The sequence below is a fragment of the Stegostoma tigrinum genome, chromosome 17 (genome assembly GCF_030684315.1).
Source record: "Stegostoma tigrinum isolate sSteTig4 chromosome 17, sSteTig4.hap1, whole genome shotgun sequence".
Taxonomy (NCBI): domain Eukaryota; kingdom Metazoa; phylum Chordata; class Chondrichthyes; order Orectolobiformes; family Stegostomatidae; genus Stegostoma; species Stegostoma tigrinum.
In genome coordinates, this window is record NC_081370.1 from 29,158,830 (window position 1) to 29,176,783 (window position 17,954).

The window sequence follows — 17,954 nt, forward strand, 5'->3', positions numbered from 1 at the left end:
GAAATTTCTGTTCTGTTCTATATTCTGTTCTATCCCCAGTTACTCTCTTGCTTGTTACATATTTTAAGAAAATTCATGGTTTCTCATGCATGTGTTTGTTTTCCTACATTTCCGCCAGCTGTGTATTGTCAGTAAACTTGAATAAAATCTGAACACATTAGCAACAGAGATTGTAAACAAAGCAGTCCCTAGCTTGGCTCCTTCAAGTGTTCCACTTGTGTCAGCCTACTAAATTAAAAATGGCCCTTTTTTTTAAATGGCTTCTTGTTTCCTGTCCAATCACCCATTTCTATCCACACTAATGTGTTTCAACCAAATTCCATGAACCCCTTATCTTCTGTATAAAATGATCTGTGGCACATTATCAAGGGCTTTTTCGAAATCCAGATATACTACTAAACTTTTCTTCAGTTTAGACCCTTTGTCAAAACTGGATTCCAATTCTGGTTTTTCTGAAGAAGGGTCACAACCCGAAACAATCGCTTCGCGCTTCTCGGCCTTTTGGCTAAGATCAAGTGTAGTATCACAACCCGAAACGTCAGCTTTCCTGCTCCTCTGATGCTGCTTGGCCTGCTGTGTATATCCAGCTCTACACCTTGTTATCTTCCAATTCTGGTTTAATTTTTGTCACTGCAAAGTTGAATAACAGGAGATACATGATGAAGTGACAGCATGTGGATGTTTCACAAAGTTAGCTGTAAATGAACAGGCTGGTAGTTGTTATCTGAATACTATGTTCGGTTCTGAATGCTAAGAAACAATAGAGGAATTTGATTTTCACCATATTCTAGGGTGACTTTGGAAAATATGTGATTGTGACTTTTGCATTGCACTGTTATGCATCAACAATATGTATGAATATTTAGTTAAACATATTGTGTAAGATCAGCAAATCTTTCAATGTCATCGTCAGGATTTTGCATTATTGCCAGACAAATAACAAGCTTAATAGATTTATGATATATTTTGTTATGTAACTTCATCTGTCAACCCAATAACCTAGAACCTCTAAAACTATCAAACATTGGATGTAACAAATGGAAAAGGATTTACCAGTTGAACTTCTGCACGCTTTTATAATGGAAAACAGTAAGTGACAATACAAATTGAACTATCACACCTGAACAGATGCAGTATGAGTCTTTTGCTGCAATAAGATCACAACTGGTTTGATCAAAATGCATTGAGCAATCGTTCCACAGCTTGCACCCATTATTAAAAAATGCGTTTCCATCTGTTTAGTAACATAATACAGATTAATGTTTCTTTCACCTCTTAGTAAGTTATACGTGCTGCTATATTAAGTTTTGACTTTATGGAATAACCATATTGACCCTCTTGGGAACTATAACGACAATTCCATACACAGCTGTTACTTTGGATATAGTAATTTCATTTTTGGAATGTAGGCAGCTGGATTTTTCTACAAAGTAAAACAAAGAACTGCTGACGCTTGAAATCTGAAACAACAATGCAAATTGCTAGTAAAACTAGGCAGGTTTGACAGCATCTGTGGGGAGAAAGCAGAGTTAATGTTTTGGGTCCAGAGACGTTTCAGAGTGACTAGTAGCTGGGAGAACAGGGGGTGAGGCAGTGTATTCAGGGAGAAAGGAGTAAGTAACTAGGTGGAAATGGAACCGAGAGAGTGAGACAAAAGAATAGCTAATGGTAAGCCAGGGAGACACAAAAGCTGATAATGCGGACCATAAGCAGGTGAAAATGACTTGGCTGTGCTGAAAACAGTCATATCATGTCAAGAACCAAAAGAACTGCGGATGCTGTAAATCAGGAACAGAAACAAAGTTGCAGGAAAAGCTCAGCAGGTCTGGCAGCATCTGTGAAGGAGAAAACAGAGTTAACGTTTTGGGTCTGATGACCCGAAACGTTAACTCTGTTTTCTCCTATACAGATGCTGCCAGACCTGCTGAGCTTTTCCAGCAACTTTGTTTTTGCTCATATCATGTCAAGGCCAGGGATGTCAGGATGGGTAAAAGACATGGTGGAAGTGTTCAGGTTCTAACATTATTGAACTCAATATTGAGTCCTAAAGGCTGCAGGGTCCCCAAGAGGAAACTGAGATGCTGTTCTTCTAGCTTGTGCTAAACCTTGCTAGAGCACTGCAGTTGTCCAGATATAGAGATGTTGAGCAGGAAAAATGGCAGTGTGTTGAACTGGCAGGCTACTTAAAACTCAGGTCACTTTTCTGGACAGATTGCAAGTATTCACAAAGTGTATACCCAGTCTGCGTTTTGTCTCCCCAGTGTAGAGGCGACCACATTGTGAGCAACGAATACAGTGGATTAGATTAAATGAAGTGCAGGTAAATATCTGCTTCACTCAGAAGGTACATCTGGAGCTTTGGATAATGAAGAGGGCAGAAGTGACTGGGTAGGTATTACACCTGTTTGAGATTGCTTTGAAGGTACCATTGGGCTGTGGGGAGGTGGCGCGAGTGTAACAGGTGTGGACCAGGATGTCTGGAGGGAATGGACTCTGCAAAATGCTGACAAGGACAGGAAGGGTAGTACGTATGTGGCGGTGGTATCCTGCTGGAGGTTGTGAAAATAGGGCTTATGATCCTTTGGATTCTAGTGGGATGGAAAGTGAGAACAAGGGGGATGCTATTGGTATTGTGGGAGGGAAGAGAAGGGGTGAGGGCAGAATTGTGGGGAAATAAATTGGATGTGGCTGAGGGCCCTGTCAGTCACTGTAGTGGAGAACCCTCATCTGTGGGAAAATGTGGATGTTTCTGACGTTCCTGCCCCTTGGAAAGTGGTATCATCAGAAAAAATGTGACAGAGTCAGGGAAACTGAGAGAATGGAATCGTGTTTTACCAGGAAGCAGGGCACGAGGACATTTAGTTGAGGCAATTGTGGGAGTCGGCGAGTTTGTAGTGACCAAACTATCCCCAGAAATGGAAACAGAGATATTGAGGAAGGGAAGTGAAGAATCAGAGATGGATCAGGTGGAGGTGAGAACCAGGTAGAAAGCAAAAGGAACAATTGATAAAATTTATTAATTCCAGACAAGAGAGGGAAGCAGCACCAATGATGTCATCAGAGTGTACCAGCGAAAGGGTTATGGGGAGGGACCCAAGTTGGATTGGAACAAGGAATGTTCAACATACCCCTCAAAGAGACAAGCATAACTGGGGCCCGTGTAGGCCAGATCTTTGATCTGCATAAATTGAGAGGAGTGAAAGGAAAGGAGAAGTGGTGGATGGAGATGGTACAGGCCTTTTTTCAAGGAATTGGTGGAAAGCCCTAAGACCATCTGATGAGAGGTGGATGTATAAAGGGATTGCACATCCAAGCTGAAGAGAGGTGGCTGATGTTGGAAAACTGGGAAATTCTAGAACTGACATTAGAAACTCGGATGTAAGTGGGAAGGGACTGGACAAAGGGGAAAAGTTGTGCCAGGTTATGAAAAGAAACGTTCCGCCTGGCAAAAACAGTGAGTCTACCTGGGCAGTGCTGTTTATGGACTTGGGAAGAAAGTAGAAGTAGGCTATACAGGAAGGATTATGAACTTAGAGGTGGTGGTGGGAGATCATGTCCAGATAAGATAAGATTGGTAACCGTCATGGACAAAATAGACTGATGTTTGATGGTGGGGTCATGGTCTGGGGACGATAGGAGGAGGTGTCTGAGAACTGGTGCTCAGACTCCACGATGTAGAGTTAGTACTCCACACAACAACAGCATCACCTTTGTTGGCAAGCTTGATTACAAAGTCAAGTTTAGATCCAAGAGCATAGCGTGCAGTCAGTTCAGAGGGAGATAGGTTCTAATGGATGCAAGGGGCAGAGAAACTAAGATCACCGATGTTGTGTCAACAGTTCTCAATGAACAGTTCAAGTGTAAATAAAAGGCTAGAGGGAAGGGTCCAAGTGGAGGGAAAGTGTGGGATGCAGGTGAAGTGATCATTAGGGTAGGGAGAGGACTCTTGCCCAAAGAAATGGCATGGAGGCACAGGCAACAGAAAAAGAGTTCAACGTCATGTCGTTCCCAAAATTCATTACGGCAGGGGTGCAGAGGGCTAAAACTAAGATCTTTCCTGAGTTTGGAATGTTTAGCATCAGAGTGAAAGATCAGAAGGGATAATAAATACTGATGAGGTAATGCTAGGAGAAGGGAGGAAGATTGAGAACAGAGGAGGGGAGGGATGATCCAGAATAGCATGGACACCCCTGACTTGTTGAAGCTACCTTTCAACTACCTTTTTAATGCCTGAAAGAAAAAGAAAAAGTTTGTCGTTAGAATGTCAAATGAATCCGAGAATGAAGTGGAACTGAGGGGCTAACCAGTTCAGAGGTAGTGTGTGGCAGTGCTGATAGAGAGTGAGGTTGAGGGTGTGCATGCGGTGGTTCATGGTATTGAGTGTGGGTGTTATGAAGTGGTGAGAACAACTGTTTGAGGAACATTGTATATCACAATAATACCTGTGATCCTGGGTGGATTTTTGTCTATATCTTTTGTACCTTTACCGTGTATTGTTGTATAAACTATGTAACTAAAACCAAACTTTAATCAAAACTGTCATTTAGTTAAAGCCTCAATCAATTTAAGAACCAAAAGAACTGCGGATGCTACCACACTACCTGGACTAAACATCCTCACACCCGACTTCCTGCAAAGACTCCATCCCATTCTCTCAGTTCCTCCGTCTCTGTCGCATATGTTCAGATGAGGCCAACTTCAATCAGGGAGCCTCTGAAATGTCCACCTTCTTGCTTTACCGAGGATTCCGCAGATCCTTTGTTGACAAGGTCCTCAATCACGTCTGACCCATCTCCTGCACTTCTGCCCTCATCACTTGTCTTCTATCCCGCAACGGCGATAGGGTCCCTCTTATCCTCACCTACCATCCCCCCAGCATCCACATCCAGAAGATCTTCTGACGCCATTTCTGCCATCTCCAGCAAGATGCCACCACCAGACACACATTCCCCTCCCCTCCCTTGTCTGCCTTCTGCAGGGACCGTTCCCTCTGGGACACCCTGGCTCATACCTCCTTCACCCCAACACCTCCCCACAGCCCAATGACACCTTCCCCTGCAACTGGCAAAGGTGCAACACGTGCCCATTTACCCCCCTCCCCAGTATCCAAGGGCCCAAATATACTTCACCTGCACTTCCAAGAATCTAGTCAAATGCATTCGCTGCTCACAATGTGGTCTCCTCTACACTGGGGCAATGAATCGTAGACTTGGTGACCGCTTCGCAGAATATCTATGTTCTGCTCGCAAAAAAGACCCTGAACTATCTGTTGCCTGCCACTTCAATGCACCACCTTGCTCCCTGGCCAATAGCTTTGTCTCTGGCTTCCTACAGTGTTCTAATGAAGCCAGCGCAAGCTGGAGGAACAACACCTCATTTTCCACTTGGGGACCCGACAGCCCTCCGGACTCAATATTGAGTTCAATAATTTTAGGGCCTAAACTCTCCCATGTCCCAGCCCCCACCCCACACACCAAGCCTTGTTATCACATAGCCTGCCATTACGCACCCCCAGTTGTTAGTCACTAACAGTCCCCATTAACAACTATTCACCCTCCCAGCCTGATCGTTAGCAACTCCTTTGTCTGTCCAACTGTCTTTCTCTCTCTTTGGGCTCTATCCTATCGTTTACTCCCTACCCCACCCACCTCCCTATTTTCTGCATATAAACTGACGTTTTCCCAGCCACCATCAGTTCTGAGGAAGGGTCACCGGACCCGAAACGTCAACTCTGTTTTCTCCTCCACAGATGTTGGCAGACCTGCTGAGCTTTTCCAGCAAGTTTGCTTTTGTTCCTCAATTTATTTGTGTGTGAATGGATTTATGCAATTTTTATAACCCAGCAGCAAGTCCTTGAATATTTTAGATAGAATTTAATTTTGTTTTTGTTTCACACGTTTGCTCCAGAGGTTAATGGAAACATGATGTCTACTGACTTGACTAACCCACATGTTCCCCCCTCTCTGTCACACAAATTAGCTAAAATCCATTTCAGTGCTAAACTGATGTTTAATTGTTGAGTTGATGCTTTGGCTACAATGAGGTTTATGAAGTTGCAGAGATTTTGTTAGCAACTGCGATGGTGCTTGGTGTTGATCTCCCTGGAGGTGACTTTTTCTCGTAAACCTAAGGCAGAACTGGTACAATTCTTTCACTGAATAATGCATTGGAATTGATTTCTAGCTGATGCCTGAAGGTTATGATGGTTTATGATGCTTTTGTTTTTCCTGTTATTTTTGGGGTAAATAATTGCACTTCTTGAAACCAGTTTTGGTCACATCACTGCAGGGTTAGTGCTTCTGAGTTACATTCACTGTAATGTTTCTTGTGTCTAAACCCTAAAGGATCCAGTGCGGCATTGACTTCCAGAATAGGAAGTCAATGTGTTGGTGTCCCAATTAACATGAGCAGAGCTGCTACACAGCTCTGTGACCTAGAAGGAACATTGCTTCTGAGGCTCTCTGATGCTGCCTCAAAGGGAAGAACCATTGTGAAATGATAACACATTAATAGTACCTGTTCAATCTGATTTGCCACAAATTCAGATTCAATCTTTCCTCTTGTTCTTAAAGAAACATGGAGACAAGTTGTTTGCAAATCCCAAACCTAAACTGTTAGGCACGAATTTCATAAATTGTAATTGTCAATACATTAATGAAGTAGTTTCTTGAGTTTTGAGTCTTGTCTGAAGTTGATGTTGCCAAACTGATGCGTTGTCAAGTATCTTAAAACACAGCTGTCCATTTAAAAGCAAGCTTTGATGTTTAACCCAAGCCTATACTTGGCATGATAAAAAAATGAACAACTGTTGTAACTACAGCTTGGCGTAGTTGTCATGTTCACATTTCTTTCATTTGATTGCCTGTGTCCATTGTTTGCTTTGCCCCTCTATAAAGTGCAGATTGCTTTTAAATTGCTTTACAGCCACATGTTATTTACACCTCTGATAAGACCAGCTGCTAGGCAACAAGCAACTAGTACCTAGTGCCGACTGCTAATATATTGTGATATGGATGGCCACTGAACAATTTTACTTTTTACCTCTGCTTGTGATTAGACATAGAATGACTGCACAGTGTGAATCTGGGCTGAAAACCAAGTCTAAACAATGCTTTATCCTTCAGTATCTTATTTGACTCGGTGACCATTTTGTGCTTTCACTCCTGCAGTCATGAGACATTTTTCTCCATTAAAGGAGCTACGTAAATGAAAGTTATCATTGTTTGAGATCTGTCTTTGTCACATACAGTTTACCTAGGAACCAGATCTCTAGACAAGATTAACAACAGGGACAATTATGCAAGTACTGTTAAAATGACCTCAGCCTTGAACTGCGTCATATCAAGCCACCTCAGAAGATATATGTGAAATTACTCAATCCACAATTCACTGGAGCGTGAAGAATGTGATAGATGCTTTGTTGGCCAGGGCCAGCTCTTTCAGCACTTTCCCCCATGGAATATTGCCAGCAGCATGAGGCAGCAATAGAAATTTTTCTCCTTGTGGCAGTTTCTCTGAAGGGCTTAGCATTATAATGACAAACAAGTGATAGTATTGATCTCTGTCCCTAAAAATGTATTGGTTTACCGCATCACCATTGTTTGTAGGGGAAAGCAGATTGAGTGAGCATGGCTTCTAGTCACGTTCCAGGATTTACTTGGATGATTCTTATTTAGGAAATTTTTGAATGCAAGTGTTACATTTAATACTGGCATTTTGTACGGAAAATATGTTTTCACAAAAGTTGATATGCACTGTGGATAATATTTTCCACATAGACAAAAGTTGTGATTTTTAGAATCTCTTGGAAATCAGGCAAAATACTTGACCTTTGTTATCTTGGAGTGCACTTTGATTTTTGTCATTGAGGAGAGACAATGATTATAAGATACAGGATGGGATACAGGCTGCCATGGTTTTGGTTTGAAATAGGAAGTCTTCAAAGGCAGTAAAGTTAATGAAAAAGAACACTGGAAATGCTTTCACAGATTAAATCAAGACCTGAGAGCACATTTCAGTTTGACAATCCTTAAACATCTTCACTGAATATGCGTTTTTTAAATTTATTTCAGCTTTCCAGTATCCATCGTACTCTACTTTTAGAAATAACAGCAAGTTTTGTTAGAAAGCATTTTGTTTCTGTTGGGTAAGTTTAGTTCTTTCCCTTCGTGCTCTCCTTTGTGGTAGAGTTTGATGTGCATCTTCTATACTGTAATATACTTCTGTACTATGTCTATGTATTTCTCTGTTGTGAGGAGGAAGTGAGTTTTTAGGATACACTACTGTTGAGTTTAAGTTGAACCATATTATTTTAGAAAATTGTGTCTGTTATTACTATCTGCTGAACAGAAAAATGCTCATGCATATACAAAAGGAGTTGAACAGCTACTTGGTTGCTTTGCATCCTGATTCAGGAGGTTTAACAGCTGAAAGTATCCTTGGAACATGCATCCCATAGTCCTGTTTTGGTGTTGACTATGATAATTTAGTTGAGTCCTGAAAATCTTATTTTTTTTGCATAATCTATGGGTTTTAGGAGAATGTATTCAATTGAGTATAATTGATGCTACTCTGAGGAACTTTACCCTCTTCTATGATGCAGATAATTCTTTTTGTTCCCTTTTCTGCAGCATTACATCTCAAGAGCAGCTGTGAAAAAGAGATTCTTTCTCTATTTCCTCTTAATTCTTCTGTAACTTGTTATCACTGTGAACAGAACAACTAATGCATTATCCAAATTAGCCACTAAAGACTACTGAAACTTTTTTGTAGGTTTTTTTTGAGACTAGTTGTTTTATAAATTGGGGAAAGAAAAGGACTTTCGTTTAATGGCTGTGTGTTTAAGAAAATGTGTGATTTATAATCAATAAGTTGTTGCTGTTGTAATAGGTAACCGATTAATAGGCTGTATCAGTGTATTTGCTTTAAAGAAAAATTCTACTGCTTCTAATTAAATGCAGTTGGCTCTTCTGCGTATTCATTCCCTTATTCTCTGGAAGCTGAACAGGACATATTTGTGCAAAGTCATTCTTCCGGCTCATTCATTCTTGTGTAGAAGCATCATATAGACCATTTGAATTCCTGCGCTATGTTTGAGCTAGCTGATTAAAAGAGTGGCTGTCATTGGATCTTGGTGAGGATAAAAAAGAAATGTTGTCGATAAACATCTATATTTCCTGGAAAAAATTGTTGCTAAAATATGATATTGGTGCAATTATACTACAAACTTTGTAAATTCAGTTTGATTCTTAATAATCAAGATACAATAATTAAAAAAAGCTTATTGCAAAATGTTTTCAGTATGACTGAGGACAAGAACTCCATGAAACATTGTTTGTTCACTCTTATTGGACTTGGAATGGCGTCTGTTACTGTTGTTGTATTGTAAATATTGCTAAGTATATAATCCCAATGACACAGTTTTGTTAAGTAACTTAATGCTTGTTAAATAATAGATCACATGCATTTTTAAAATAATGCTAGTTATAACAGTATTTGAACAGACTGCATCTTAAATTTATCATTAGTGACGATATTTAATCTGTGAAATGCACAATAAGCTCAAATGATGATTAATGACTGAACTGACCCAATTTGTGTTGAGCAATGACAGTTTAATCAGGGAACATATTGTACTTACATTTGGATCTGGAATCCTATGTGCAGAATGAATGTAAAGTAGTTTAGTACATCAAATTCATATTGGAATTATGTTAGGAATAAATCTGCATTGTGCTTTTATTCAAAGTCATCAGTCATTATTGTAATTGCCTAATGTTCATTGTTGCACTTTTTTGCTGTATAGATCTCACACGATGACACAGAAGTTGCAATAACATGGCTGGGAGATTAACTGTTGGACATACCTCATACTAAAACAGTGTTAGAAGACTGAAGTTTGGTAAGATTCAGCATTTTCTTAAATATCCTTTAATTTGCCTTTAATTGCAGTAAATGTTTTGTTAGAAGCCAGCAATAAGTTAGAGGCTGCATTAATTTCTTATTTAATTAGATCCTAATGATTTGTCTAGTTGGTATGAGTCAGTGCAAGTTATTACAGGTCTCCAAAGCATCTGTATGGTCTCTTTTTCTATGTGAATAAAATATAGTTTAGACTTGTTATTTTATTGAACGGCTTGTGTTGTCAGGACAATTCAAGAGAAAGTACTATACTACTTGGTTGTGTCATTATCTACTTTCTCCAGGAAACATTTGAATGTTGTTTTCTCTTTCATTTCTGTTGGTCAGTCCAATTAAACTTAATGAAGAAAGAATGAATGTGCAAATATGGATTATTTTTCATGTCCTGATGACATGTAAGTACTTCACAATGAATAAACCTAAGAAAGATTTGCAGGAGGGGGTTATGTCATCCTGTTCTTGGCAACTATTATGTCCTTTGTAACTTTTGTAGTGCATCTCTTTCTCTTCCTGTGAGGTCTTTTCAAGATGAAGCAACATTAATTGATGGCATTCAGGAGCAATGCACTTTACCCTCTGTTGTCACATGTCACATTGCATCAGTGTCATCATAAATCCTTGGGTGAAAAATGGATGATAAATGTGAAGATGATGTAACAACTTAAAGTAACCATTATCTGTGAAGAACAACAGATGTATGTGGTAACCAAGAAACAGCAAGCAAAGCAACCCAAAATACTCCTGTGAGCATTCCAAAGAATGTAGCATTAGTTCCCTATTTGGTCAGTCTCCAGAAAGGAGTTGATCAGTCACTGGCATTTTTAAGATAGTGCTGTACACTTTGCAGGAATTTTTGAAGTATGTGCAGCCATGTGTACGTTCTGTAATGTAATTTTGTAATGCTATACATTATAGTGACTTATTATCTTCAAGGTGATCTGGAGGCAGAAGGAGCAAAGTAAAACACATTTTCTCCCTTTTGAACACTATTTCTGGAGTTGTGAAGCTTGTACTCCAACTTAAAAGCAGAAGACTGTTGATATCAGATCAGCCTGAGACACCCTAAATGGTGTGAATATGTGTCACAGTAACATGCTACTGTCTGGTTTTGTGTAGATCACAGGCGATTCTGATCGGATGCCATGCATATTGGAATACAAAATGAAATGTTAAGTGTCTACTTGGGCAGTGACTGATATTTTTTTCAACGTAGACTATTTCTAGTATAGGCACTGGAAGATGCACTCCAAAGAACAATACCATCTCTCAACTGCACATTCTACTCACTCAATGATCACTTAAATACTGTAGCTGGTTACACTTTTATTATCACCAAAGAGAAGTGTCTGATGAGCAAGGAGCAGTGTCTTATGAAATATTGCTATACGTTCAGGTCAGTTTACTTCAATGCTAAGCTCATAATTTTGGTAATGAAGGGTCACACAGAGTTGTATAGTGCAAGAAGGCACTTAAGGTAGTGAGAAAATATGTCAGCTGCATCAAATATGGCTGTACTGCAATTATCTTTTTTTATTTTTGTCCTATTTCAACACTACATACTCCTCTGTTGTTTCTGCATTGTGACTCTTCATGTTGCTTTTGTCACCCTCAATGGAAAAAGTATGCTGATAAATGAGTCCCATTGTTCCACATGCTGACATAAATATGTAAGAATCCAATTAAATGGCCAAGATGTTCAATTTGCCAGATAGATTGCCATTGACAAAAGTAATTCACACCAGATTTTGTCATTAAGAGGAAAATAACTCTATTAATTGTGAACAAAGTTATTCTTTAACAAATGGCATAAAATGGACAATTAATTTGCTACCATGCAACGTAAATTATACCCCTTTTAAAAGCCCAAATGCACGTTTTGAACACCAGATATAGGAAGCACCGAGGCTGGCAAAGATGTAGAATGTACTGAGAGGGGGAGACTTCAGCATCTATCGCCAAGACTGGCTTGACAACATCACTGACTGAAGTGGCCAACTCCTAATGGATAAAACTGCCAGGCCAGATCTGCAGCTGGTGGTGAAAGAATCAACAAAAGGGAAAAGAGCATACTTGATCACATCCTCACCTATCTGCCTGCTGGATTTGCATCCATTCGTGACAATATTGGTGAGAGTAACCACCACACAGTTCTTCTAAGGACCAAGTCTTCACATTGAGAGATACCCTCCATTGTGTGACATGACACTAACGCTGTGCTAAATAGGGCAGAGTTCGGTCAGATCTAGCAACTCAAGACTGGTCACCCGTGAGTAGCAGTAGAATTGTACTCTAAAATAATCTTCAAACTCTTGGCCCAATATATTCTTTCTCTAATATTATTCTCAAGTCAAGGGATTGTCCTGGTTCAATGAAGGGTGTATGATAGCCTGCCAGGAGCAGCATCAGGTGTACCTAAAATTAGATATCAATGTGGTGAAGCTACAGAACAGTGCCCAGCAACATAAGCAGCAAGTGATTAGATGGGACCAAGTGTTTCCAAAACGGGTGGACCAGATCTAAAGTCTCAGTTCTGCCACGTCCAATTGTGAATGGTGGTGGAGAATTAAACAACTCATTGGACCTGTAGGCTTCATAACTATCTTCATTCTGAATAAGGGAGAGCCCAGCACATCAGTGTAACAGATAGGGCTTAAGCAGTTGCAATAATCTTCCATGTGGCTGATCCATTTTGGCTCCTGCAGAGGTCCTCAGCATTTCACTGCTATTCTTTAGTCAATTTGATTCATTTCACGTGATATTAAGCTCTGACAAATGGAGGCACTGAATATTGTAAAGGCCAGTCGTGCCCACACCTATCACAGTTACAACATTGGCAAGTACCAAACAAGGTAGAAAATTGCCCAAGTATGTCCTGTTAACAAAATGCAGGGTAGATTCAGTGCTGCCAATTACCACTCCATCAATCTCCTCAAGATTATCAATAAAATGGTGGAAGCTGTTGTCCATATCAAGCTGCACCTGCTTAGCAATTCCCTGCTCACAGAAGTTGAGTTTATGGTCCTCCAGGGAAACTCTGTGTCTGACCTCATTACAGCCTTGTTTCAAACATGAACACAGAGCTGAATTCCAGAAGTGAGATGGGTGAGACTACCATTGACATCATGATCACATCTGAAGGAAGGTGGCATCATTAAGCCCTAGCAAAATTAGAGTCAATGAAAATCAGGGAAAACTGTCCACTGGTTGGAGTCATACCTGGCACAAACGTTGTTGGAGCCAGTCATCTCAGCTCCAGAGCATCTCTGTAAGAATTCCTCAGGGCAGTGGTCTAGGTCCTGTCATCTTCAACTGCTTCATCAATGACTTTTGTGCCATCATAAAATTATAAGTAGATATGCTCACTGATGTTTGTGCAATGTTTAGCGCAGTTTCTGAGTCCTCAGATAATGAGGCAGTCTGTGTCAAAATGAAACAAGACCTGTACAATACCTGAGCTTGGGCTGGCAAGTCTCAAATAACAGTTGCAGCTCACAAATTCCAGGCATTGACCATGTTTAATAAGAGAGAATACAACCGTTGCCCCTAGGCATCCAGAAGCTTTATCATTCCTGAATCCACTGCTATCAATCCTGAGGTTGCTGTTGATTGAACACCGAACTGAACTAACCAGTTAGTACCGTGGGCTGCAACAGCAGGTCAGAGACCAGGAATCCTTCGGCAAATAACTCATTGCCTAACTCACAAAGCCTATCAACCATCCACTAGACTCAGTAAAGAATATGAAAGAACACTTTTCCAGTAGTTTGGATGTCTGACACCATCCAAGACAAAGCAGCCCACTTGATTGGCACAACATCCTCAAGCATTCACTTCCTCCACAATTGACACTGAGTAGCAACAGTATGCACCATCTGCAAGATACACAGTTGAAATTCACCAAGACTCCTCAGCTAGCTCATTACAGACCCACAACAACTACCATTTAAGAAGACGAGGGCAGTAAACACATGGGAAAGCCACCTGCAAGTTCACCTCCCAGCCATTCGCTGTCATGGCTTGGAAATATATTGCCTCTGCTTCAGTATCGCATTGTGGGGTATCTACACTAAATTGACTGTAGTAGTTCAATAAAGCCATTCTCCTCCACCTTGTCAAAGGCAACTAGGAAAGGGCAATTGATGCTGGCCCCGCCAGTGATGCCCACCTCCCATGAGTGAATAAAAAAAATTATGGACCAGTCATGCAAAACAGATGATATGACATAATTAATGCAGTGAAGAAACACAAACGGAAAGAAATTCTGTAGGTCAAAAACTTGACATAAGGTTGATTTATTTCTTGGAGTCCTTTTGCTTGTTTTTAGAAGTGTTGGTTACATGCTGTTGTCTACAGAGTGATGGTCAGTCTTGGATTCAAGAGCTATTTTAGGTCTTTTCTTGCATTAGAATTATTTCTTAAGTGTTTAGGTTTGTTTTTTCACTTAAGGAGAAATGTTAAGAGATGCTTCTGTTTACAAGCTTCTGAATGTCTGAGTGCACGCGACTCTTAGGTCTGTAATGAACTGCAATGAGATCAATTCAAAGACTGTCATCTGTCAATTTTCCTTCATTAAAGGTGCCTTGTCCCACTTGGCATCATAAAATAACACCCTCACAGCTTGGAAAAGTAACATAATCGTGTAACTAAAATGCATACTACACAAAGATAAGTGGAACTGCCGATGCTGGAGAATCTGAGATAACACAGTATGAAGCTGGATGAACACAGCAGGCCAAGCAGCATCAGAGGAGCAGGAAAGCTTGACGTTTCGGGTCGGGACTCTTCCTCAGAAATCTGAAGAAGGGTCCCAACCCGAAACGCCAAGCTTTCCTGCTCCTCCGATGCTGCTTGGCCTGCTGTGGTCATCCAGCATACCACACCATCCAAGTTAATCTTCAAGTTGCAGAAACAAACTCTCCTAGTTCCATTTAGCTCTAGAGCATTGCCCAACTTCCATTTTTTAGTTTATGGTGAAAAGAAAAACATGTGGTCCCTTGCACTCCACGCTTGCATTGCTTCGCATTACATAGTCAGGCAAAACCATTGATCTTTATTACTGTTCCAAAATGTATTCTGGTTCACTATAGGATGCTGCTTGGCCTGCTGTGTTTATCCCGCTCCACACTTTGTTATCTCGGATTCTCCAGCATCTGCAGTTCCCATTATCTCTGGTTCTCTGTGGATCTTTTTGCAGTGTTTCAATGGTGACTGCTTCAATAAATATGTACAAGGATCAAGAGTAAGCCACTTCTCCTTGGAGCTTCCTCTGCCATTCAATGAGATTATACTTGATCTGATTTTTACTCTCCACTCTATATTTCTGTATACCCCCAACAGTCTGTCACCCTCTTTGTATTCGATAATCTATCTGCCTCTGCTTTAAACATATTTAACGATTCACCACTCACTACCTTTTGAGGAATGGAATTCCAAAGTGTCTCAGATTTATGAGAGATTATCTTTCCTCACCTCTGTCTTAAGTGCATGCATGCTTATGTTTAAACTATGACCTCTAATTGTAGATTCCAGATTCTTCCACAAGAGGAAACATCCTTCTGACATCCATTTGGTTAACTCCCCTCAAACTCTTGTTTCAATTCAGTCACCTCTGAATCTTATAAACTCCAGAGGATGTAGGTCAAGCCTGTCTAGCTTTTACTCAATCTACCCATTCGAGGTATTAGTCAAATAAACCTTCTCTGAACTGCTCACACTGTATCACCATCCTTCTGTATATATGGTGACCAGTACTGTACACAGTGTTCCAGATGCGTCTTATCCATCCCTTTGCAACTGAAGCATAACCTCTTAATTCTCCTCTCAATAAAATGTAACTTTCTATTTACTTGCCTGATTACTTACTGTCCCTGCAAGCTGACCTCCTGCCATTCATGCATGAGGGTACCCAGATCTCTCTGCACCTCAGTGTCCTGTAAACTCTCACCATTCTTTTGCTGCAGTCATATTTTCCCACATTATGCTCGTTGCCAAATCTTTGTCCGCCTCTTTAACCTATCTATATCCCATTGTAGCTTCCTTATGTCACAATTTGCTTTCTTACCCTTCTTCATGTCATTAACAGATTTAGCTATGATTGCATTGCTTCCTTCATCCAATTGTTTATATAAATTGTAAAAAGTTGGATCGCCATCACTGATCCTTTTGCCAGGCTATTTGTGACATGTTGCCATCCCGAAAAAGATCCCTTTATTCCTATCCCTTACTAGGCAAACAGGAAGTGATCTTCCATCTGTGTGATACACAACAACACTGTGACCTTTTATTTTCTGCAATAACATTTGATGTGGCACCTTATTAAATCTCTTCTGAAAAACTAAGTACAATGAATCCACTGACTCTCCTTAATCTATACCATGTTACTACTACAAATAACTCCAATAAATTAGTTACACATGATTTCCCTTTTGACCAGAAAAAAAAGGCTCAGGTACAGGCAGCTGGGATCAAGGGAGTTCTTGGAGGTATATGAGGGATACAGGAGTATACTGAAGAAGGAAGTCAGGAGGGTGTAAAGGAGGCATGAGATAGCTTTGGCTGAGAAGATTAGGGTGAATCCAAAGAGATTCTTTAAGTATATTAAAGGAAACATAATAACTATAGACAACATTGGACCCTTCAAGTATCAAAGTAGACACAGAACATAGACCACGGCAGCGCAGTACAGGCCCTTCAGCCCTCAATGTTGTGCTGACCTGTGAAACCAAACTGAAGCCCATCTAACCTACACTATTCCATTATTATCCATATGTTTATCCAATAACCATTTAAATGCCATTAAACTTGGCGAGTCTACTACCGTTGCAGGCAGGGCATTCCACGGCCTTACTACTCTGAGTAAATAACCTACCTCTGACATCTGTCCCATATCTATCACCCTTCAATTTAAAGCTATGTTCCCTCATGCTAGCCATCTCCATCCAAGGAAAAAGGCTCTCACTGTCCACCCTATCTAATCCTCTGATTATCTTGTATGTCTCTATTAGGTCACCTCTTAACCTTCTTCTCTCTAACGAAAACAGCCTCAAGTCCCTCACCCTTTCCTCATAAGACCTTCCCTCCATACCAGGCAACATCCTAGTAAATCTCCTTTGCACCCTTTCCAATGCTTCTACTTCCTTCCTATAATGCAGCAACCAGAACTGTACACAATGCTTCAAGTGCACCCGCACCGGAGTTTTGTACAGCTGCAACATGACCTCGGATCAATCCCTCTACCAATAAAACCTAGCACACCGTACACCTTCTTAATAACCCTATCAACCTGGGTGGCAACTTTCAGGGATCTATGTACATGGACACCGAGATCTCTATGCTCATCCACACTACCAAGAATTTTGCCATTAGTCCAGTACTCTGTATTCCTGTTACTCCTTCCAAGGTGAATCACCTCACACTTTTCCACATTAAACTCCACTTGCCACCTCTCAGCCCATCTCTGCAGCTTATCAATGTTCCTCTGTAACCTGTAACATCCTTCCGCACTATCCACTGTGTCCTCTGCAAATTTACTAACCTATCCTTCTACACCCTCATCTGAGTCATTTGTAAAAATGACAAACAGCAGTGGCCCCAAAACTGATCCTTGTGGTACACCACTAGTAACTGAACTCCAGGATGAACATTTCCCATCAAGCACCACCCTCTGTCTTCTTCCAATTAGCCAATTTTTGATCCAAACCGCTAAATCCCACGACTCCGTATTTTATGTAATAACCTACCATGGGGAATATTATCAAATGCTTTACTGAAATCCATATACACCACATCGACTGCTTTACCCTCACCCAACTGTTTAGTCACCCTCTCAAAGAACTCAGTAAGGTTTGTGAGGCATGACCTACCCTTCACCAAATTGTGTTTACTATCCCTAATCGAATTATTCCTTTCCAGATGATTATAAATCCTCTCTCTTATAATCCTTTTCAACACTTTATCCATAACCAAAGTAAGACTCACTGGTCTGTAATTACCAGGATTGTGCCTCTTCCCCGTCTTGAACAAGGGGACAACAT

The 17,954-nt window shown here is 40.6% G+C and overlaps 1 protein-coding gene across 9 annotated transcripts in view; it reads left to right on the forward strand.

Annotated features, from left to right (window-relative positions):
• stk33 (serine/threonine kinase 33) overlaps positions 1–17,954 on the forward strand; it is a 261,638-nt gene that overhangs the window by 117,684 nt on the left and 126,000 nt on the right. For 8 of the 9 annotated variants that reach the window (XM_048545736.2, XM_048545735.2, XM_048545733.2 and 5 more), the window contains one exon: positions 9,806–9,901. The gene's annotated coding sequence lies outside the window, so the exon portion shown is untranslated. Of the gene's footprint in view, positions 1–8,996; positions 9,134–9,805; positions 9,902–17,954 lie in introns of those variants that run through there. The other variant, XM_048545737.2, reaches the window with a different exon arrangement.